This window comes from Ambystoma mexicanum, chromosome 12 (genome assembly GCF_040938575.1).
Source record: "Ambystoma mexicanum isolate Mex_15411 chromosome 12, UKY_AmexF1_1, whole genome shotgun sequence".
NCBI lineage: Eukaryota > Metazoa > Chordata > Amphibia > Caudata > Ambystomatidae > Ambystoma > Ambystoma mexicanum.
In genome coordinates, this window is record NC_090936.1 from 1,191,462,100 (window position 1) to 1,191,484,932 (window position 22,833).

Genomic DNA, 22,833 nt, shown 5'->3' on the forward strand with positions numbered 1-22,833 from the left:
ATGAGCGCTGCATTATGTAGGGAGCTGTGTTATAAAGAGAGCTATGTGATAATGGGATTTATGTGATAATGGGAGGTATGCTATAATGAGAGACGTGTTATATTGGGCACTGTGTTATAATGAGAGCTGTTTTATAGAGCTGTGTTATACTCGGATTTCTATTGTAAGGGAGCTGTGTTACATTGGAGACTATGTTATAAGTGGAGCAGAATAATAACGGTGCCTATATTATAACAAATAATAATATTTATTATAATAATTTGATATTTATACTAAGCTAAATATAAAATGTAATGTGAGTTGGATCAAAAAATGTGTTGTGAGTTGATGTATGTTATGATAGGCGCTAGATTATATTCTAATTGGAATTATTCCTGTGCTATTTAGTAAGGTCAGCACAGAGTAAATACATGTTCCTTCAAGATCAAAATACAAGTGGCCGCAAGGAATTGGTGTAAATATCCTACTTACCCGTAAACTTTAGAGCTTAAAACAATCCGAAAACAATACAAGCTGGAAATTCCAGAAGTAGAGAAAACCTATGACAAGACCCAGATTGCCAGTGGAACAAACTCTACAAAGATGCTTCCAGAAATCTTATGACACTTAGCACCCCAAATCCACCAACCTTTAGATGCGTAATAATGCACAATTGGGTGTGAGGAGCTCCAACATTTCTTCGAAAGTAACATCTTAGACATTTGGAAGACAGCTGGAAGGAAGTTTGCAACCTCAAACTCGTCGTCATCTGATGTTGCCAGGGCCACTCTTGAGACATAACAAATGCATCCAGTTTTATGTTCCATCCAGTCGTTGAAAACGCAATGTGCTCAATAGTGAATTTGTTTAGCCCCGACCTCAGGCCTGGATGACTCATTACCCCTCTACTGTGATACAAACTCAGTCACCTTGAGGTCTGAGTACCTCTCGTGTCGACTATTACAAATTTGCTTTCATGGAGGGCTCCATCCCTGACTGTCTGAAAAGTACCTGGGTCACCACACTCTTAAAAAAACCTTCTCTAGATCCTGCAATTTATGCTAGTTATAGGCCAATTTCCAACTTCCCTTTCATGCAAAAAATCCTGAACAAAGTAGACTTTGTCCAGTTAAGGGACTTCATTGAGGAAGGCACATTACAGGGAGTTTATCAATGTGGCTTTCGGTCTAACTGCCACATCGAAACTGCCTTACTTGGCTTGAAAGAAAATCCCCTCAATTTTCTGAAATTGACGGGTCCAGCATCCTCCAATTTTCTGAAATTGACGGGTCCAGCATTCTCCAATTCTCTGAAATTGACGGGTCGGCATTATCCAATTCTTTGAAATTGACGGGTCCAGCATCCTCCAATTCTCTGAAATTGACTGGTCCAGCATCCTCCAATTCTCTGAAATGGACAGGACCAGCATCCTTCAATTCTCTGCAATTGATGGGTCCAGCATCCTCCAATTCTCTGAAATTGACTGGTCCAGCATCCTCCAATTCTCTGAAATTGACTGGTTCATCTTTTTCCAATTCTCTGAAATTGACGAGTCCAGCATCCTCCAATTCTCTGAAATCGACTGGTCCATCTTTTTCCAATTCTCTGAAATTGACGGGTCCAGCATCCTCCAATTCTCTGAAATTGACGAGTCCAGCATCCTCCAATTCTCTGAAATGGACAGGACCAGGATCCTCCAATTCTCTGCAATTGATGGGTCCAGCATCCTCAAATTCTCTGAAATTGACTGGTCCATCTTTTTCCAATTCTCTGAAATTGACGAGTCCAGCATCCTCCAATTCTCTGAAATCGACTGGTCCATCTTTTTCCAATTCTCTGAAATTGACGGGTCCAGCATCCTCGTGCTGCTTGACCTGTCAGCAGCTTTCGAACAATCAGATCTTGCTAGAAAGACTCACTGGGAGCGCAGTCCTCGATCTGATTGTGTTTCCACTCTTTTCTCTGTCACAGGGTAATCTCTGTCAGAATAGAGCCTTTGAGTCTTTGCTCTCTCTCCGCTCAACTGTGGTGTACCACATGGTCCTTGTCTTTCACCCATTCCTTTCAATATATACGTGGAAACCATTGCACGGTTTATTAGAGGAAGCCGGAGGGACACGTATGTGGATGATACGTCTATCCCATGAAAATTAGCTGGAAAGCCAGGGGAAAACCTAGAACAGATTCTGTTCTTTTTAACTTGCTTGAGAGCTGGATGCCCCTCCTAGTAGGGTCTGGGATCATTCATATTGTGTGTACATCACTGTCAGCATGTTCAAGCTAATATCGGTCTAGAGTTGTAAGAAACAGGAGAAGGGGGTAGTCTGTGGTTCCTGTATATAATATCATATGCTCCTCCTACTTTATACTGATCATTTAAAAGCTGTCATGAATTTATCACATATTACCATCTCCCAATAACACATCAGCGTCTCTGACAGAGTGAACTCCCTCGGCGTCCAATTTGACGCCTCTCCGGCTCGGCCTTCTCAAGCTGACGCCAATCTCAGCAGATCATTCTGTTACTTGAAGTTGCTCAGATACGTCAGTTTCCATTGGAAGAAAACTATAGTTGTTGAATGAACGATCATGTGCCTCACATTAGACTATTGCAATGTTCTATTTCTAGGCGCTAAAAAGACGCAGCAGTGGCCTCGCATCCTTCTCGACACCGCGGCATGGATCATGATAATATCCAATACGAGCGATTGTGCCGGTACTCAGAAGACTTTCCTGGTTAGCGGTCATCGCTAAAGTCAAAATTAAGGCACTCACTCTAGTGCACACAATTATTTCTGGCCACGCTCCAATTTACCTGAAGGTGAAAATGTCCTGCCTTGTACCAACCAGGAATCTGAGGTCAGTGAACACATTCTTAGCCACGGTCCCTCACTACAAACGCAAGTGCCCATTTTGACCAAACAAACTGACCCACACTAGCAAGTTGGGCATTGCCCTATTGCCCACTCAGAGCCCCCAATTTAAGGTTTTCAATGTACCGACCTGAAGGGCTGAATCGGCCCTGTTGGGGTTAGAACCTGTGAACTGCGAGCTAGTTCCATGTCAGAGGCGAGTGCTTAACCCACTGAGTCAACTTCCAAATGTTAAAGTTACAAGAGACTCGGGATGGAGGGGTGCAGCAGACTGCAGGGATACAGTGGGGACAGAAAGGCAGGGTTTCAGGATACAGGATTCTAGGAGTGCAGGAGCTAGGCAAATGGGGTCAAAGGGAGGGGGCTGCAGGAGTCGCAGAAGACACATAGGGTTAAGGGTAAACACGCATAAGTGTAAGGGTAGAGACACATAGGGTTAAGGGTAGAGGATGAAGATGGAGATGAAGAATACGCTAACCCTGCCTCGGAGTGCAGGGTCACTTGGAGACCGGGCAGGGGGCATTGTAACAGGGGGTGGGGTAAAGATGGCTAGAAGTGTGTGAGCTAGGGGTGCAAGGTGCTAGAGGATGCAGTGGACTGGTATTGCAGGGGCTAGAGGTAAAAGAGGCACATAGGGTTTAAGGGTCCAGGCCGCCATAAAGGGTACTAGACTATTGAAGGCAATATGTGCATGGGTCAGGCGGCTAGGGCAACCCAGGGCCATGAGCAGGCCCAATTGCCCGGGGCTTGCACCCTTTTCTATTGAAATGGCTCAACACATCTTGGCCCCCACTCCTCTATGTAGCCATTTAGGGCTTCGCTCCCTGGCTAGCAGCCTTTATTTGTTCTGCTGTGCAGAGGCCAGTGCATTTTCCTTGGAGGACCCACAAGCCTCTCGCCCCCAGCTCAATTGATTTATCTAGAATTCTGCCACAGAATGAACCTATGAGGAGTGGGTGTTCCCAGAAGGAATCCAGTGGGTGGGGGGGGGGGGGCAGGGAGGCACAAGTGCCCTGTGCATTTTCAGCCGACCCTTGCCATGCAGCGTAAGAGGAAGGGGTGATGGTGGCCGCCTCGAGGACTGTATATATTTGAACCCAATGGGCGAGTCAGGGCCTAAGTACAACCCTTGGGCCACGAGGTCCAAACATCACTCGTAAGAATACTACCGGAACCTCACACTTGTCTGTTTCTTGAGCTGTACCACCAGCCCCTCCCCCACCCTGACTGACATACACAACTTTCAGAACTGATGATATCCCATTTGCCACTGTGCAGTGTGTGCTGCGCCAGGGAGCCGCGAGGGGGCAGGGCTGAGTGCACAGGAGATGGACTCAGGGTAACATACATGGCGCTGGAGGGCGCAGTGCCGGCTGCATAGCTGGGACTCCCACAGCAGGGCTTTCAACTCTGCAGCCCTCACCGCTCCCTTCAGCAGCACAAGGGCAAGGCCCGCCCTCAATGCCACAGAGTCCAACCTGCCGTGCTTGACAGGCAGCTGTGTTCAGAGGTTTTCATTACAGCTGGCGAGTTTGCATATTTGTCTTTTTTGTGGAACGCCAGATTTGATGCTTAAGATCCCAGCTGCATCTCACATAATGAAACAATGACTACAATCATGCAGCTTTATCACACAGGCTCTTCTGGGATGTGTCAAGTCTTGCAAGCAGTACAGTTAGTTGGGCAGGATCTCACGTTTTTCCATTCCCAGTGAAATAATGATCCAGTCTTGGCTTTTACACCTACATTTAATTTTTTTCTGCTACTTGTAGGCCAGTATTTAAAAGCTGCACAGACATATAAAATGATATGTGCTTTTGATAGAGGAGGAAGGAGGGGGCAGAGAATATATGGGCAGGGCCGAGCCAGAGCTGAGCCAAGGAGCTGGCCTGGCTCTAGAGCCAAACATGGGTGGAGCCAAGAGTCTGATTCCCATTTCGCTGGGCTCCCTGTTGAAGATCTTAGGGTTCACTTTCACTATTATAATTGTCAGTACAGTTTTAAAATTAAATGGGAAGTTGTAGGCTCACACTGCTTAGCATGGTACTACTGTCACATTCCATTCATTATGGCGAGTCTGAAGCTACAATCCCACTCTGTTTAGGTTGACATGTTTCTATAACGAGTAACATATATATACATTGTCTGATTGCTTTATTATGTGATTTGTGTATTTTTCAAGGCACCTATCAAACTAAGTATTGAAACCTGATCCTTAACAAACATTTGTTCAAACTAGAGCCCGTGCTGGGAAGATATGTGATTAAGCACCTACATCGCCAACACAGCTCTAAACCTGGGTTCAACACTTAAGCAAATTGTGTGATCCTGGGCAAATGATTTAATCTCACTATGCCTTATCGGCAAACATTGTGAACCCCTAGAAGTGATTCAGTTATGCAGTTATGCTATTAAAAAAGCCCCACTCACGGATCACTAGAGTTTAGAGTAGCTTTAACCATAAACAGTGCTACTAACAATACAAATGTGAATAATAAGAATAGTCATACTAATAATGGTGTCCTTCAAAAAAGTTATGGGCCTGTTGGATTACTAATGGGAACTTCTTGCGATGCGAAAGAGGCATGGGGTGGGAGGCACTACTGCAAGTTCATGGGATCAATATAAATGTAAATGATGACTCCAGTGGATTCAGATTGTTTGATAAATAAGGTTTCAGGTGCAACCGGGCGGGTCCTGAGGCCACTCGAGGTCAGAACACAGGAAGAGAAACATACATCGGGTGTTGCCAACCGATAGCCCTGTATTGCACTCTTAGTGGGATAGAATCCCTTGACAATTTGAATAACAATTGTGAGTGCAATAGAGGGCTATCGGTTGGCAACTTCTTGCGATGCCACATAATCACAGGCATGTGCTAGGCTTCTGCCTGACTCGGAAAGCATTTGGTGAAGTTGGACACCCTGTGGGGGACTGAAACAGCGATGGGGCCCCAGGGGGCCAGCGCTAGGCCTTGAAGCATGCATTGAAGGACAGCCTCTCGCTTCCAATGGGACCTCTGTTAATCAGAACTGAATTATCTGCCAAGTCATTGCTCCAAGAGTTAGGCCCCAAAGTCCTGGGGAGAGCCTGGATGGATCCGTTTCCCGTGCTCTAAGAGTTGAACTCTTACTGTGCGGCTTTCACACTGTTGCCTTCGGCCGATTGCAGCTGTGATGGGAGCGGCTCGGGGGGAAAGCCCACAAGCACAGCACCCCCAATCGCCAGAGCCAGAAATGTTGTCACCCGAAGCATTGTGGTCTCACTGCTTAAAGGATAGTTCCGGGACTTTTTTTTTATTGTCCCTACGGTTCGGCCATGTGTTTTTAAGCATAACTCGGTAGATCGTAGAAAACTTTCCTGTGGACCTTACCCGACTTTTCGTCCATTAACGCACTCGAAATCAGCCGCCATTTTCTGATAATCCTATCATTTCCCCCCATCGCCCTGGCTCACCTGCTTTTGCGGCACTAAATCAAATCCCCCGCCCCTGAAACAGACTTTATCAAAACATTCATATTCCCCGCCTCTATCCGTGACGTGACTGTGCTGCGTAGGCAAACGCGCCCAGGCGTCTTCTACGCGACTCCACACAGAACCCGGAAACCAACACAGATCAGCTCACAACACAGCGCGCCACAATTCGCAATATGAAACTGTACTTTTAAATCAAACCGCAAGATTGTAAATTTGGTAAAGTACATTTATTTGACATCAAATGTTTAGAGAATATTCAGCGATTTTCATTTTTATTTGCTCACGTTCCAAAAAGTTCGTTTTGAGGCACGCGATGTTCCTTTGCTGTACACAGGGTCTTACATCATCTCACAATACAGCGCCACAATTCGGAATATGAAACTGTGGTTTAAAAGCAAACTGCAAGATTGTACATTTGGCAAAGTACATTTATTGGACATCAAATGTTTAGAGAATATTCAGCGATTTTCATTTTTCTTTGCTCTCGATCCAAAATAGTTTGTCTTGAGGCAAGCGATGTTCGTGTGCAGTACACAGGGTGTTGGTTTACGATAACATAAGCTCTTCGGTCGCACTGATAATCGCATGGCTGTTCCAACAACGAGGCACTAGGCCACCACAACGGTCTGTATGTTGCATCTAGCCGTTAGTACCGCGTAAGGGCATACTTGTACTTGGCGATCGTCCCATAAAATGGTCAGGGTGGTAACGTTGTTCACGCGGAGAAGCAACTGGCGGTTATAAAAGCCATCCGCCGGTGTCTGGTACTCGTGACACAGACAATAATGGGTGAAGTACCTGTTTGAAAAACATAAAAAATGACATTAGTCTCACCATCAGATCTTTATTAAAATTATTCATTTTATATATTCGGTCGGTAAATTATTTCATAGCTAGGACAGTGCAACTGGGTTTTAAACGTCAAGGGGGGGCTGTAGGATACTGAGACAGTCCCCCAGTGCAGGGGTTGACAGGGAGTGCAGGTGGAGAGTGGAAGGGCCCAGGACCGAGATCGCAGACAGTGGACCAGTTGTAGCAGGGGAGAGGGAGAGAGAAAGCAGAAGCAAAGAGGAAGGTTTTGAGGTGCTTCCGTAAAAGGAGACGGTTCTCCCCAAGATAGTGCGCGGTACAAAACAATATGCCACATAGAACGAACAAGTCCAACTTAACCCGTCTTTAAAGCTACTGTATAGTAATTAAATTGCGGTATAAACTCATCTAAAGAGTTACTTACATTATATTTGCATTTTCCATTGTGTCTGTGCGTAGGGCAGCCCCGAAATACCACTCCTTCTATGCAGACGTTATTTCTTCTAATGAACGAACATGAAATGGCTTTCGTTTCTGAAATTATATTCATTATCGTTTCTTACGTGGTCCCGGCCTGTCAAGGTCAAATAACAATAGAACCTTATACTGAGTCGTGGGCCATTCTGGCACCCTAGAAAAAATCAAAGCAGCTGACCTTCACTTTGAACGAGCACACATTCCTAGTTAGCTACATTCAGTGTAAGGCCGTCTCACAGGACTTGAAATTTACACTCCATCTTTGCATTTTGTCTGCGTGCTTTGCAGCCCCACAGAACCATAAATACGGAGACATTCTATATTTTTTGAAAAATGATTTATATTACTGTTTGGTTTAATTTAATGCGCAAATGAACAAGGGTGGAGAGACACATTGCATGTACACTGAGCAATCACTTTTATTTACACAATACATAGCTACACATATTCAATGGGCCTGCGACATGAGGAGACTCCAGAGCAAAGTCACAGGTGACACCCGGGTGGTTCGCACTACTGCACGGTGAAGGGAGGGGCAAGGGTGGAGAGACACATTGCATGTACACTGAGCAATCACTTTTATTTACACAATACATAGCTACACATATTCAATGGGCCTGCGACATGAGGAGACTCGAGAGAACAGACAATCAAATTACAATCATTTAAACCGTGATGTGTATTTCTCAATGAGTTCTTCTTTAGGTGGACATGGAACAGAGGCAATGTTGGGTGGCAATGCAGTTGTCCCCTGCACAGGTTCGTTCACAACTCCATTTATGTGCCTATCTAGGACGTCAACAATAAGTTTCTCAATAAACTCATATTGCATATCCTCAAACACTGGTTTGATCACCCATTGTTTACTTCTTTTAGTGAAGGCCTTATTGTAGCGAAGCGTCCCTAAAGTTCCGGTCGTCCTACTTTGTTGACGGCCAACATTATGGTTATGTGCCAAGACCGCTAAAAGAGTCCGATTTATCATGCCCTCCATGCCAAAATGCAATCGTTTTGGCCTGTACTTTAGGCACATATTGTGGAACACCTCCAAATCTCCTGTGTGGCAGAATTCCGTGAGTCCCCTCAAAGCTTTTGTTATAGTTTTATCAAATACAATCTTTTCAATGGCTTTGTGAGTGGGTGATGAAGGAATCAACCACTTCTTCTTCCGTGCCTCCTCTGTGGACAAATGGCCATGTTCACAATTGTGGAAATGTTGGTTCGTGTTCCATCGGTGAACGTTTGTACAGTGTGGCATTACTGACCGCCATTTTTCCAGTAGAATTTCCAACGACCCTCCACATGTTTTTGAGCTCCACCAAAGATGGTTGCTGATTGACTTGGACCACTGTGAAATACCTTGCAATTCTTTTTTTTTACCTGCAGCCGACAATTTTTTATTGATTGATTTTGCAAGATGCCAAACGTCAAATTGGTGATTTATATTTTTGTACTGTTCTCTCATTGTCTTGGCAATTGAAACGTGTCTGTCCGTGGCTATCAGGTCGATCACCATTCCCCGCGATTGTAGTTCTTGCAATGATGCTACAAAGCCAACTTTCTCCATGGCCACTGAGGATGTACTTTGTGACACCTGCACGACCACCGAACTCACAATTTTCTTACTTTCCATGTCCTGAAAGTGGTAGGTGCAGTACTTGGCTGAAAATCCTGGGCTGTCGCACTGTCCATCACCGGCTAGCCTGAACCGTTTGCCCGCGAATGTACTATCAATAGACATTTTTTCCATTCTCCTAGCTTCGCTAATGGCTGGAAATAGATAATCGGTTTGGTATTTGTAGAACTGAGTTTTCGCAATGAAATGGATTCCCACAAACTGAAAGAAAGACTCTAATTTTTTAAAACTTGAACCACTAAAAAGTGCAGCCGCTGCACAAAGTAGATTGCCTGCTGGCAGTTGCCCCAGCATGGGTTGTGCAGACCATGAGAAAGGATGATAATTTGTACAGGTGGCATGTATTTTAAGGTTAGTGCCTCGAATTGCACGAGTCACATTAATCAATGGCTCCCCACATACTTCCCCACCAACCGAATGCCCACATTTCATCCGAATAATAATATCAATCAAACAACTATCGAATACAATGAATTTGGCCTCTTTCCTTATACTGTCACTCTGCATCCCAGCTGGTTCGGCCTGTAACGTTGAGGACATGTCACTCACATGAAAGGTAGAATCTCTGATATCGTCTTCCGCTATGTTCAGTGATATTGATGGTGTTTCATTGTCGTCCACTTCATTCTCTTCCATTGCAACATCTGTTCCTTCTCCGGAGATGGGTGAATAAAACAATTTCTTCAACTTTCTCGCGGTCTTAGTTTTTGCGGGTGTGGATTCTGTGAATTGATCTCCGACTGCATCCGAACTACCAGGAGGACATTCACTATCAATGGCTGGTGGTGGTATAGCTCCGTTGTCAATCACTTCATATTCTTCCCATTGGCACGATGCATCTCCAGTCTCAAGTCCCTGCCAAAAGGTTTGACAAGCAACATCTCTCGTTCGCTTCACTGTCTGTGTAGATCTAGTTCGTACACCCACTCGCAACTAGAGGACAGATTGGAAAAGGGATGTTCAGTTTAAACACAACTTACAGTATTGAACTATTAACAGTGAAAAACAACATAATATAGTGACCAGGACACTAACCTTCTTTTGCTTTCTTTTCTTTGAAACTTTCTTGCCTCGAACTTCAACATCAGGACGCTGTTGCTCCGACTCGTGTGTGCATGTCTCCACTTCCTCTTGCGCTGCAACGACTATGTTTTCCTGATAAGCACATCCATCACGCACTGACGCTCCATCGACTCCCTGAAACATAGAACTTTCATTAGTATGTATAATAATATCGAAAACACAAAATGTACTTGGGGACCAATACCCACGTACATCTCAATAGCAAAACACGAATGAACGCTTTGTGTAGAACATTCAAACGACAATTATTCACGCATTGTTGATCTAGTTAGATGGAACTGTCAAGATCCATACCTCGGGCTCCTCATAGACTTCCATTGATGATATTATTGAAGATGATGCTTCAGTGACTCCCTGAAACACAGTAATTGCATTAGTATGGTTTTCTATTTTGATAAAAAGAACAGAAACTTTGTGCAGGCGTGAACGGCTCATCTAAATAGACCTGCACAAATGATCAGTTGTCTAAAATAAATAATGGATATGTAAATATGATTCGATTTGCTCGATCGTTGGAAGTGTCACCACCCAGAGATCTGCATCAACTACTAGGGGTGATGTTCTTGTAGAAGAAGCTCCGTCATCTCCCTGAAACATAGTACTTGCGTTAATAAAGAAGGAAGTATAGCAGATGTAATCACGTCATATGATTTCGCTTGATTGAACTGTCAGTATCCATACCTCGAAATGCATAAGAACATCAAGGGACGATGTAACTGCGGTGCACACTTCTGCAAGCTGTTGCGCCGACCCGTAACTGCACGCTCCCCCTTCTTCTTGGACTAATGCTCCATCGACTCCCTGAAACATAGGACTTTCATTAGTAATGAACACAATATTGAAAAAAGAAGACACATAGGAGGGCGACGACAGAAGGACATATCAATGGCTAAAAACGAAAGAAACATTGTGTGTAACAATCACGCTACAAGAATGCAAGATCTGATGATCTCCATCGATGGAACTGTCCTGAAACGTACCTCGAGCGTCTGAGTGACATCAACGGTAGTCGTCAATACGTTGGACTCCTCAGCATCTCCCTGAAAGACAGTACTTGAATTATTTTGGATAACAATAATTATAACTGAAAACAAAGACTAGAGGACGAGTACAAGGGTGTACCATTAGGTAAAATAATTACACGATAAATTAAAACTATTGATTTACATGCCTAAAACAAGTCAGTGGCAGAATAGCCAAGTAAGATTACCCGATAGGCGCTTGAAGTGGCTGATGACTGCAATAACGACACGGATGGAGAATCTTCCGCCTTCATATTGAGTGGATACATAAATGGGGAAATTATTGTTAGTTAATGCTACACACTACCGCAAGGCCGAGAGATAAATACGTAAACTTGACTCACCAGTGGAGGGATGTGGACGAATAGAGTGGGAATAGCGGTTGAGAGCAATTTTCGCCTCGCTCGCGGTGTGTTCTTCTTTATTAGCAATGATGTGGAGTACATGTCAGAGGTAAAGTGCCTGCTGCAGATGCGGTATCGATCACCCCTCTTGTCCGCAAAGACTTCTAGGACTCTACTTCAAGCTCAGAGGGTGGATATCCGCAATATCGGACCCATTCTCTTATCTGATCTATTGTCTTAGGGAAAACATGCATTATAGTACCTTCAGATTTATTATGGGTCTTCGAAGGGCAACCGCCAATGGAACAGGCAGGCATTGTGGAAAGTTCTGAAAAGTAAAGATCAACAATTCTCTATGAATATCAATGTGTTAAAAAATTAAATGACACATAAAAGGTTCAATGCAAGGTATGTTTTGGTTCTTGGAACTATACACGTTATTCACATGCGGATAAGTATTTGAATAACTTTAAAAAAATAGAAAAATAATTTGACTAAACTCAGAACATGTGACTAGTTCCTTGCATGTACTGTCTTGAACGAAAAGAAATTGGACGCAAAATGAGTATGGTACATGGCCTTACCTTGACGAGCAAACAGTTAGATGCAGGGATCAGAGTAGTTTCTTGTCGTAGAACAGGGAGCAGTTCACAGGTTGCAAACTGACGAGTTTCCTCGAAGTGGTCACGGAAGTTCACAGAGACGAAGAGCAGATAACCAGCACCTTCACGGGTTGACTAGCAAAGTGCAAAGAAGTTCTCATTAGAAATATGAAGTGGGTTATAAAGAATTCGAAACAGGGGTGTGTTTGTGAATGAATGACGTGTATATGTCGTGGCATTATGCGGTTTGCAGGGGGCCGTCCAGCGTGAGGGGGGATGCTTGGCAGGAGACACGGGGTCTGGCGGTAGACATGGGAACAACAACCCATGCTCTATAGACCACTTTGAAGTGTACATGGTCTTTGGCACCTCTTGGCCTTTATCGCTCCCTGACAGCTCCACTTGCCAGCACAAGTACCCCGGTGCGAACTGCCTTTGATAGGGCGGGGGGTGGATTGGGGCGGTGGTCGTGCAGACAAGACACAGGAAGACTCGTGAATGGAGACACACTTATGTGGATTGCAGGGGGCCGTCCAGCGTGAGGGGGGATGCTTGGCAGGAGACACGGGGTCTGGCGGTAGACATGGGAACAACAACCCATGCTCTATAGACCACTTTGAAGTGTACATGGTCTTTGGCACCTCTTGGCCTTTATCGCTCCCTGACAGCTCCACTTGCCAGCACAAGTACCCCGGTGCGAACTGCCTTTGATAGGGCGGGGGGTGGATTGGGGCGGTGGTCGTGCAGACAAGACTCGTTTGCCGCAGGGCCTCACCAAGGAGAGGCCATCTAACTGCATGTAAGAGGCAGGCTGCAGGATCTAGTACATGGAAGGCAGGGGGGTGAGTTTATAAATACCTCACCCTCCCAGGAGAATATATGGGTGCAGTTCACCCTGGAGACCCTGGATGCCTAGGCAATTAGTCAGCAGCAGGCTGGTCTGTGGTGGCAAGGCGGCACGGGCAAGAGGGGGTCATCTCTGTACCCGGTGCCCAAAAGGATGATTTATTATGATCAACCATATTGATTATTTACCTATAACCATGTTTTGTATCAATAAAATCCAACGGCCTTCCTTTTATTGCCAACGCTTGAACAAAGTGGTGTGGTAAGTATTTTTGGGGGAGGAGGCAAGGCCGGGAGGCTTGATGCCAACCCGCAAAATAACATATGTATGTCTGCTGCATATGGGTTCAACGGTTATGTGGATTGAAGGTGGGCGGCCAGCGTGAGGGAGGATGCTGGCCGGAGACATGTGGTGTGACAAGACAAGGCACAGGAAGACTATTCAATGGAGACACACTAGATTCATTTAAAAAATCAAAACAACCATTGTTAAAATATATGTTGGGTTTTATTTTAGATCTTAATTTCAATAGAACATAAATAATAAACATTACACATTGTAAAGTTCCGGTTGCAGCACATCCAGGGAAAATCCGCGGTATTGTCCACTGTCGCTGGGGAAATGTTGTCTAATGGCAAGTACCGCACAGGCAGGTATTACTCTCCGAACGCGGTGTCCGAGCCTCCCGTGAAGCCACCAAGTGAAGCAACGATAGGCCACCAGCCTGTACCACCTGTGAAAATGAAAGATGCAAACTGTATTAAAATGACAACTTTCTTATCACTGTCGATTCAGGTAAAAAATGTCATTCTGCTTTGAAAAAAATTCTATCTAGAAAATGCACAACATGGAACCAATTTACATGCATTCGAATGATGAGACGACCATGAAATAGTAGTGGCATCACTGACATCACAACCAGAGTATACTTACTCGTTACTCGGATTACGCGGACGAACAGTGCCGCAAAGTTCGTGCATAAGCACCATCATCATCCTCAACACGGTCCGTGAGAGGCAGGCTTCCCTGAACTCTGGCAGCTCGGTGATGCATTGCGGACTTGGCTCGCCTTCCGAAATGTAGGCCAAGCACCCGGAATTTTCACGGCAGCAGCAGTTCTCCTCCTCAGTTGGCATTAGCTCGCACCGATTGCACGTGCACCAGGTGGAGACGCCGTCCATGCGACATGGTCCAGGCTCTTCATCCGTTGACTGGTCCTCCCAACTGCCGTCCGAATCCCTATCGTTTTCGCGTGCTTGCCTTTCCAGTAGTTCTTCCTCGGTGTACTCGGGCTCGTACATATACGGCATTATTGTAGCCATTGTGTGGTAAAGAAAGTAAAATAATTTATAGCGGTGGTACTGGTATCTGTTCACACGGGCTACAATCAATGAAGGTAGCTGACCAGAGCACAGAAACGAGTCACAGAATACTCAAAAAAACACAGAGAGAGTAATGGAATCGAAAATCTGCTGCTGTGTGTTGTGAAACGGTGTGTTTATACTTATTGAGGAAAGAGGCGTCCTGCCATTTCCATGGCGACACGTCATTAGCTGAGGCGCAGCGATTGTTGACACGAAACGTGCTTTGGCGTTGGGAAATGGGCGGTACGCGTCTGCTGATGTCAGGCTCAGGGGCGGGGGATTTGATTTAGTGCCCCAAAAGCAGGTGAGCCAGGGCGATGGGGGGAAATGATAGGATTATCAGAAAATGGCGGCTGATTTCGAGTGCGTTAATGGACGAAAAGTCGGGTAAGGTCCATAGGAAAGTTTTCTACGATCTACCGAGTTATGCTTAAAAACACATGGCCGAACCGTAGGGACAATAAAAAAAAAGTCCCGGAACTCTCCTTTAAGCGGGGAAATATGGGTGGCACTGGGACGCTGTTAGGTGGGTATACACGATAAGTATACACGTCATGTTTTAGTGAACCACGAATCACCCACTGGTCATGCCCCTGGGGTCTTCTTCAGCCGTAATACCCACCCCCACGTGGGATGGCGGGGTCTCACTCTGCCTTGGCACTCTTGCCCTCTCCAGGTCTCACTCTGCCTTGGCACTCTTGCCCTCTCCACGGGGTGAATTGTGGCCTTCGGCCGAGGCCTTTGCTGACACTGGCATCGACCCCGTTCACCTTTGGGGCACCGTGGCCTTCGCTGGCACTGGCATCTCGCCCCTTCACATTTGGGGTGCAGAGGCCTTCGCTGGCACGGGCATCTCGACCCTTCACCTTTGGGGTGCCGTCGCATCGTTGCCACTGGCAGCGCCACGTTCACCTTTGGGGTGCTGTGGCCATCTCTGGCACTGGCATCGCCCCCTTCACCTTTGGGGTGCCTGGCCTTCGCTGCCACTGCAGCACTCGACTCCTTCCTTGGGGGAAATGGGGGACGCTCTGAGCAGGCAATAGCTGTGCCTGTCATGCCAGCCAGTGATGGGGAGGGGCGGCCCGTTCAGCAGGAGTGGGCACTGGGCACACAGAAGGCATCCGAGGGTCTTGTGAATTTTTCACCAGGAACGCTTTGACATGCGCACGCCTCAAGGCTGGCATATTTGTTGAGGCGGCAGTTTTATTGGCGACGCCTCATTTAGCCTCATCAAGGCCCAGCTGCTGGGAAATGGCCGCTCAGAGCCCACAGCATCGCATACCGAGCTCATAGAATCCGCTGGGCTAGCAGGGTGCTCAGGCCTTCCTGTGCCCCCTTCACCTGCCCCCTCCCTCACACCCCGTCCTCACACCTCTCCCTCAAACTCTTTCCTCCCCTCCTTCCTCACACCCCTCCTTCACACCCCTTCCTCACACCTCTCCCTCGAACTCTTTCCTCCCCTCCTTCCTCACACCTCTTCCTCACAACTCTCCCTCGCACCTCTTTCCTCCCTTCCTTCCTCACACCCCTCCTTCACACCCCTCCCTCACAACTCTTCCTCTCACCCTTCCTTGTACCCCTTCCTAACACCCCTTCCTCACCCCTCTTCCCCTCACCCTTCTGTGTAAGCCTTCCTAACACCCCTTACTCTCACCCTTCTTTGTACCCCTTCCTAACACCCCTTCCTCACCCCTCTTCCCCTCACCCTTCCTTGTACCCCTTCCTCACACCCCTTCCTCATACCTCTCCTTTGAACTCTTTGCTCCCCTCCTTTCTCACACCTCTCCTGCATACCCCTTCCGCACCCCTCTTCCTCTCACCCTTCCTTGTACCCCTTCCTCACACCCTTCTCACACCCTTCCGTGTACCTCTTCCTCACACCTCTTCCTCACACCCCTTCCTCACACCCCTTTTATCCCCACACCCCTTCATCACACCTCTTCCTCTCACTCTTCCTTGTACCCCTTCTTCACACCCCTTCCTTGTACCTCTTCCTCATACCTCTTCCTCGTACCTCACACTCCTTCCTCGTACCTCTACGTCATATCCCTTCCCCACACGCTTTCCTCATATCCTTTCCTCACACCCCAACCTGACACCTTTTCCTCACACCCCATCCTCACACCTCTTCCTCACACCCCATCCTCACACCTCTTCCTCACAAGCCATCCTCACACCTCTTCCTCACACCTCTTCCTCACACCTCTTAGTTGCACCCCTTCCTCGTACCCTTTCCTCCCACTCCAAGGGTGGGCTGTAGGCGCATTCAAAAGGCGCCCTATACCAAATGTGTGGGGGCCCCTGTGCAAGGCAGGCACCCATTGCCCCCGCGGCCTCCAGAGCAAGCAGGGCAACCTGCAGCCCCAGCCTCAGGGCGCAGAGCCCCTCAGAACCTCTCCGCCTTCCAGATCACACGGAGGATAATGCAGGCGCATTTGGTACGAATTAGACGTTTTAATGCTACATTGTGTTATTTATGAAGGAGATGGACTCTGATGGAGCCAATATCCTGGCGAGCAGAGTGTGTCTTGCTGTTTCCTGCTATCCATGGTACTTCCGGCTACCTGCAGTGCTGCCTCCTGCTATCCATGGTACTTCCGGCTACCCGCAGTGCTGCCTCGTGCTCTCCACTCCCCACTCTAAATGCTGCTTCCTGCTATCTAGAGTACTTCCGGCTACCCGCGGTGCTGTCTGCCAACCCGCCCGCTCTCCACTCTAAATGCTGCTTCCTACTATCTAGGGTACTTCCGGCTACCCGCAGTGCTGCCTCCTCTCCACTCCCCACCCTAAATGCTGCTTCCTGCTATCCATGGTACTTCCGGCTACCCGCAGTGCTGCCTCGTGCTCTCCACTCCCCACTCTAAATGCTGCTTCCTGCTATCCATGGTACTTCCGGCTACCCGCAGTGCTGCCTCGTGCTCTCCACTCCCCACTCTAAATGCTGCTTCCTGTTATCTAGAGTACTTCCGGCTACCCGCGGTGCTGTCTGCCAACCCGCCCGCTCTCCACTCTAAATGCTGCTTCCTGCTATCCATGGTACTTCCGGCTACCCGCAGTGCTGCCTCCTCTCCACTCCCCACTCTAAATGCTGCTTCCTGCTATCCATGGTACTTCCGGCTACCCGCAGTGCTGCCTCGTGCTCTCCACTCCCCACTCTAAATGCTGCTTCCTGGTATCTAGGGTACTTCCGGCTACCCACAGTGCTGCCTCGTGCTCTCCACTCCCCACTCTAAATGCTGCTTCCTGCTATCCAGGGTACTTCCGGCTACCCACAGTGCTGCCTCGTGCTCTCCACTCCCCACTCTAAATGCTGCTTCCTGCTATCCAGGGTACTTCCGGCTACCCACAGTGCTGCCTCGTGCTCTCCACTCCCCACTCTAAATGCTGCTTCCTGCTATCCAGGGTACTTCCGGCTACCCACAGTGCTGCCTCGTGCTCTCCACTCCCCACTCTAAATGCTGCTTCCTGCTATCCAGGGTACTTCCGGCTACCCGCAGTGCTGCCTCGTGCTCTCCACTCCCCACTCTAAATGCTGCTTCCTGCTATCTAGGGTACTTCCGGCTACCCGGTGCGGTCTGCCAACCCGCCCGCTCTCCACTCTAAGCTGAGGAGGAGTAATGGCCAGTGGGCCCCACAAAACTACCCCCTCCCAACCTTTCTGGGTTCTTGCCCAAAGATTTCTGACACATTATTGTTAGTGTTGGCAGTAAAAGGTTGTGGCCTTTATTGCACAGTTACATGTACAATAATCAAAATTGTATTCATAAAATTTGCATGAAAAACACGAAAGTCCTTTTGGGCATAATACAATGTGCCTTTTAATTTTTAACTTAGCATTTTTTAGATTTGCATGTGAACGTTTGTTGAGGATTTGAACCTGCTGGCACTTCTCATGCTTTTAGGAGTATGTCTTCCATATAGTACCTTGGTCTGCAAACATTGCCTCTCCAGATGTTCTGGGCTACAAATCCTATCACCCCTAACCAGCATAGTCAATTGCCAGAAACCATGGGAATTGTAGTCCAAAATATCTGGTGAGCCAAAGGTTGCAGACCCCTGATATAGTAAGACGAGGGATACCTTTGGAGTCTGGTGGTGTGTCCACCAGGGACACTCAGCACCCAAAAGGCGTACTTTCTTGCAGGTGGTATTTGATTTGCAGGGTGCTGACTGCTATCCGGGGCACCATGTGCTGTGCACCCATGCTGTCTGCTGCCCATGGAGGAGGGTGGTGCCTGCTTCCTGTTGTGCAATTAATTGTGCATCGTGCTGTTTAGCACCCAGAGAGCCCCTTTCTAGGACACCGTATCTTCTCTAGTGGGGTGTCTCCTGCTGAGAGTGCTGTGCTCTTTCCAGAGTGCTGTCCCCCGCTGAGTTGCTTGCCACCGCCCAGAGTGCCCTACAGAGTCAGAGATTGCTGTGCTTGGCTCAGACTGCCAACCACTTCCAGGGGTGCATTCCGCGACTTCGGTGCTGTCTGCTACTAACTAAAGTGTTGCCGTCACTTCCAGGCGCTATACGTTTCTGTTTGCTGTCTAGGGTGCTTTATGCTCTCCATGGTGCTGCCCACGGTCTGGAGTGCTGCTCGTTGTCCACAGAGCTGTTGACTGGGTAGGGTGCTTTCCACTGGCCATGGGGTAATTAGCTACATATGGTGCTGTTCACTGCCCAGTGTGCTGTCGCTGTTCAGAGTGCTATCAATGGTGCTGTCTTCTGGTCAGTGTGCCCTATGCATAATATAAAAGATACACACTGGCACGACGTCTCCTCGATGAGTTCGAGGATTTTCACAATCACTGGTGGCACCGCCCCCCTTTTAGGCGATCCCGTAATTAATCTAACCTACTCTAGCCCCTCAGAGCCACATACAAAAGGATGCGCTGAGCCGCATCCTTCATAGAGCATCCTCATTGGCCAGAAGTCGAGTGCTCCTGATAATGAGCCCGTTAGTTTGGAGCAAGATACTAATATTGCCCACGAGGCATGTTATTAAACACTAGGTCTTTGATCAAACACTCGACCGAGGTAGCCGACTTTATTCTAAATCACCTGGATCTTAAATCTAACATCTTGCAGTACTGTGATAAAGGTAACTCTGCTCCCCTGATGTATTTGGAACGCAGCGCTTCATTGGATCTGCTGGACCATTCATTTCTGGTGACTGTGCGGCCTCTTCTGGGGTTCACTCATTTCTGACGCCCCCGGTGGGCAGAGTTCATCATGAAGACACCATGGCGGATGGTTATGTGCTATCCTGTGGTGTACCACAGGGGTTCCGTGTGTCTTCCTCTCAGTTTAACATTTCCACCTTCCTCTTTTTGAGTTGCTGGATTCAGAAGGCATAGTGTATGCCAACGATACAGATGATACAGAGTGCCGCACACCATTCACTGGGTAATCATGCTCGGGATACTGAGACCATTAACACCGTCTACAACCACATTCATTTATTTCTTTATTTTATTTTGCATTTTTTTTAAAGGGCTCACACAGCCCAGGGGCATCGAGGCACTGTTACAGGAATATGTCTCTTGGTTGCGTATTTATAATGCGCTTAATACCCAGAGGTTTCTAAGCGCGGACCCGGGGATCGAACCTGTGTTGCTTCGTGTCGTCTTGTTTCCAAGGCGAGCACGTTGCCACTGAGCTATCCTCCCGGATTCGTGTATGATGTTGCACAATGGGTTGGCTCTTACCAAAGCCAAAACCGAGATTATGATTTCCGGCGCTGCAGCCAAATTACGCAAATTGGATATTGCGTATCAATCTTTCCAAATTGCAGACTGTATCATGGTGACTCTTCCTAAGATCAAGACTCTGGGAGTAGTCTTTGATCAAGAGATTACTCTGCGCTCTCACATCAGTTGCCGTGTGTCATGTACCTTACATTATCTTAAGCTTCTGGCTCAAATCAGACCGTTCCTTGACTCTTCCAATTGTGCCACTCTGGCCCGCGCCATCATGGGAGCTCACCTCCATTATTGCTCGAGCCTGCTGCAGGGCATAGGTAGGGGAGGAATGAATCGTTCGCAGGTGGGGCAAAATAACGCTGTGTGGTGGATATGGACCTCCAATAAAAACGGATCATTTTTCAGTGGCAAGGAGATCCCTACGCTGGTTACCTATCGGAAATTGGATTACGTTTCGGACCTTGTGTATCACCCATGCTTGCCTTTACGGGAACAGCCCAATCTATCTCTCTGAGCAGCTTTCCTGGCTCGCTATCTGGCAAACATTGAGGTGTAATAACTCATGCCTCCTGCAAACTCCCAACCAAAACTGTCTCTTGTATTCGGATGGGTGGTTCCCCATGGCAATCCCACGCCTCCGCTCTGCCTCCTGACCTCAGATTGTGCCCGTCCCATGCAACTTCAAACATGGGCTGAAGACCCTTCTATTTGAATAATTGATGTCCCCCTGATCCAGCTGTCTGAGGTTCTTCTCTGTTCTTTGTGTGCATGTCCTTTGTCTTAGCGCTTCCATGCCAATGGGCTCTGTTCCAGCATTTTAGAAATACACACATGAATAAATAAATAAATACAATTTCTGTGGCATCTCTAAAATGTCACTCCTGTGAACTCTCTGGAATGCAATTTCTGTGGACTTTCTGACCTGTCACTCTTGTGGACTCACTCAAATGTTATTCCTATGTATTCCCCGAAATATCATTCCCGTGAAATCTCTAAAAACGTCACTCCTATGAACTCCCCGGAATAACAGGTATTCATGGCTGGCAGGCAGGCTGGCTGGCAGGCTGGCAGGCAGGCTGGCAGGCAGGCAGGCTGGCAGGCAGGCTGGCAGGCAGGCAGGCAGGCAGGCAGGCTGGCAGGCAGGCTGGCAGGCAGGCTGGCAGGCAGGAATGCAAAATCCTGCACAGAAGAAATGCTGCATTTTACAACTTAAGATAATGTTAGTTTGTGATAAATTAATTACAATGTGTTTCTTTGAACAATAAAACTTAAACCCCCTTCTCTTCCAGCCGCTACTGAAGTGTAGTGCCTTGACAGCCACTTTCAAGAGTTAGTCCTACTTTTATTTCAGTTTCCCTGTCCCGGGTTTTTAAGTTTTAAATATGATCACTGTACGTGCCGAGCATGCGCGAACTCCACGCAAGTCCAGGAAAAGTACTGCACATTCGATTCCGTGAATCGACGAAGGCGGATTTGCATGCAGTTGCGCACGCAGAATACCGTATTTTCCACGCAAATAGTTCCATGAATCGGGTCCAAGGTCTACAGCCTGATGTAATTAAATAACTGTGTTGCAGGATGCATGCTGCTTTGAAATGTGCTCCCCGATGTGCAGCGGCTGTCCTCTGTGCAGGGTGCTGTTCCCGGTATAGAGTGCTGTCCCCTGCCAAGGATGCTGTTGTGCATGGTCTTCCTTGTTTAGAAAGCTACCTGCTGGGTAGGGTGAACTCTGGTCTTCGGGGCACTGCCTGCTGTCATGAGTGCTGTCTACTGTTTCAGACGCTACCAGGTATGCAGAGAGCTGTTTGCTCTTCAGGGTGCTGGTTGTGCTGTGTAGTGTTAGTGTGCTGATTGCTACCTGTGGTGCTGTCTACTTTCCTGATGGCTGTCTGCTGACCGAGGTCCTTTATGCTGTCCAGGGAGCTGTCTGCTGTTCAGCATAGTATCCACTGCGCAGGGCGCTCTCCACTAACCATGTTGCTACCTGCTGTCCGGGGTGCTGTCTGCTGTTCAGCATGTTAGCCACTGCATAGGGCGCTCTCCACGAACCATGTTGCTACCTGCTGTCCGGGGTGCTGTCTGCTGTTCAGCATGTTAGCCACTGCATAGGGCGCTCTCCACGAACCATGTTGCTACCTGCTGTCCGGGGTGCTGTCTGCTGTTCAGCATGATCTCCACTGCATAGGGCGCTCTCCACTAACCTTTTTGCTATCTGCTGTCCATGGTGTTGTCCGCTGTTCAGCACGCTGTCCACTGCATAGGGAGCCTTCCACTAACCATGTTGCTACTTGTTGTCCGGGGTGCTGTCGGGTTCAGCATGATGTACATTGCATAAGGAGCTCTCCACTAACTACGTTGCTACCTGCTCTCCGGGGTGCTGTCTGCTGTTCAGCATGTTAGCCACTGCATAGGGCGCTCTCAACTAACCATGTTGCTACCTGCTGTCCGGGGTGCTGTTAGCTGTTCAGCATAGTATCCACTGCACAGGGCGCTCTCCACTAACCATGTTGCTACCTGCTGTCCAGAGTGCTGTCTGCTGTTCAGCATGTTAGCCACTGCATAGCTAACTCCCCACTAACAATGGTGCTACTTGCTGTCTGGGGAGCTGTCTGCTGTACTGCATGCTGTC

General features: G+C 47.7%; 1 protein-coding gene across 3 annotated transcripts in view; it reads left to right on the top strand.

Moving 5' to 3' along the window:
* Nucleotides 1-22,833, top strand: part of TAFA2 (TAFA chemokine like family member 2) — a 1,145,470-nt gene that overhangs the window by 29,216 nt on the left and 1,093,421 nt on the right. The window lies entirely within an intron of this gene.